We start from the raw sequence: 2,500 nt of genomic DNA on the forward strand, positions 1-2,500 counted from the left end.
CTAACCCACGTTGGCCCTTAACCTAACCCACGTTGGCCCTTAACCTAACCCACGTTGGCCCTTAACCTAACCCACGTTGGCCCTTAACCTAACCCACGTTGGCCCTTAACCTAACCCACGTTGGCCCTTAACCTAACCCACGTTGGCCCTTAACCTAACCCACGTTGGCCCTTAACCTAACCCACGTTGGCCCTTAACCTAACCCACGTTGGCCCTTAACCTAACCCACGTTGGCCCTTAACCTAACCCACGTTGGCCCTTAACCTAACCCACGTTGGCCCTTAACCTAACCCACGTTGGCCCTTAACCTAACCCACGTTGGCCCTTAACCTAACCCACGTTGGCCCTTAACCTAACCCACGTTGGCCCTTAACCTAACCCACGTTGGCCCCTTAACCTAACCCACGTTGGCACCTTAACCTAAGTTACGCTGCACCTTAACCTAAGTTACGCTGCACCTTAACCCAAGTTACGCTGCACCTTAACCCAAGTTACGCTGCACCTTAACCCAAGTTACGCTGCACCTTAACCCAAGTTACGCTGCACCTTAACCCAAGTTACGCTGCACCTTAACCCAAGTTACGCTGCACCTTAACCCAAGTTACGCTGCACCTTAACCCAAGTTACGCTGCACCTTAACCCAAGTTACGCTGCACCTTAACCCAAGTTACGCTGCACCTTAACCCAAGTTACGCTGCACCTTAACCCAAGTTACGCTGCACCTTAACCCAAGTTACGCTGCACCTTAACCCAAGTTACGCTGCACCTTAACCCAAGTTACGCTGCACCTTAACCCAAGTTACGCTGCACCTTAACCCAAGTTACGCTGCACCTTAACCCAAGTTACGCTGCACCTTAACCCAAGTTACGCTGCACCTTAACCCAAGTTACGCTGCACCTTAACCCAAGTTACGCTGCACCTTAACCCAAGTTACGCTGCACCTTAACCCAAGTTACGCTGCACCTTAACCCAAGTTACGCTGCACCTTAACCCAAGTTACGCTGCACCTTAACCTAACTTACGCTGCACCTTAACCTAACTTACGCTGCACCTTAACCTAACTTACGCTGCACCTTAACCTAACTTACACTGCACCTTAACTGTCACATGTAACGTCACAGGAATGTAGCTTTGCCTAACAGCAACCCTCTGAACATAGTTCACTGCTTGGATCCTCTGGTGTCATGTGTATTTCTTGATGCCATGGTGCGTACCCTCACATAAAGGTCTTTCGAGTGTTGCGTACTTTCTACACAGTCCCGCTAACCACTGGAAGGGTGTACCGCTACAGAACGAATATCGCCCTCCCCTCCTGCCCTTCCAAGCTGGTCGGTCAGGCGTTTGTTTGTGAAATGAGCCTTGCAGCTGTTCAGTTGCATTCGGTTGTCGCTGCAGTCAGTGTACGTTGTGGTACGGCCTGTGTGGACTGTCCGCTGATGTACGCGTAACCCACACTGATCATCCGTCGTTACGTACTGAGTGACATAATGTGGCACATGCTTGACCGTACACCGGCTGCGCCCTACAATGGCGAATCATAAGGGCCATATGTTGTGCACGATGCTACTTGTCTCGTCTCCCCATTACAGCGAGATTGCACTGTTGTACGCCGTACAGACATGTGGTAGGTAGGTACGGACGAAAGTATTGCATGTTGGCCCCCCCCCCCCCCCCCCTCCTCCCTCTGCCGGGAATCAGCGTGAGCCGTCTGTTGATGTAGCGACGAGGGTTTTCCTATTTAATCGTATTGCCCCACACAACATGATAGCACGGTGGACCGCGTTCCACATCTGCGACATGCTACAGAGGCCGGTTGACAGTCGACCGCGCAAGGGACATTGCACACGTGCGCGGACCATCTTCCACGTGTTCTCTCGTGTACATGCCGCAGTGTGTATGTGGGCTGATGTAGCGTGTCGTGACACATAACATGCAGGCATGCCAGAATCGTAGATTTCGCAAATGTAGATTGACGTATACGTTTGCTGCCAAAGATCCGCAAATGAACTGGAAATCAGTTGTTGAGCGGTTGTTCGCGCTGCAGGTGCATCGGTGATAGCGACGATCGGTACATCTATGAACCGGTTGTTTCGGCGGTACCCGCCATGCCCCCGAACCTGAGTTGGCCATGTGGGTATGAAGCGATACGAGGCTGTGGCTTGGCGGGACAGTCCCCGGCCGGTGAGGGGGGGCCGCCCGGCGTGCTGGCCGCGCGCTGCGTGAGCGCACGCACTACAGCCGGCTGGTGGGGGGCGCCCAGTGGCAGGAGCGCCGGCCGACGGGCCCGGCTGGCGTCCCAGCTATGCGCCGGCGCACCCTGCGCGCGGCGCCAGGCGGCCAAAGTGGGTTCTGCCGAGCCCGGTGCGAAGCGCGGTGGACATCTGCAGTGTGCTGGTCCGATTGCGGACTGTGTGCGTTGAGGATGCGCCGCCGCCCGGCACTCGGCGTCGCGACGCCGTCTGCTGCTCGGTCGCCCCCAGCGGTTCTCGCAGGTGGTTT

Source organism: Schistocerca gregaria, unplaced genomic scaffold (assembly GCF_023897955.1).
Source record: "Schistocerca gregaria isolate iqSchGreg1 unplaced genomic scaffold, iqSchGreg1.2 ptg000499l, whole genome shotgun sequence".
Taxonomy (NCBI): domain Eukaryota; kingdom Metazoa; phylum Arthropoda; class Insecta; order Orthoptera; family Acrididae; genus Schistocerca; species Schistocerca gregaria.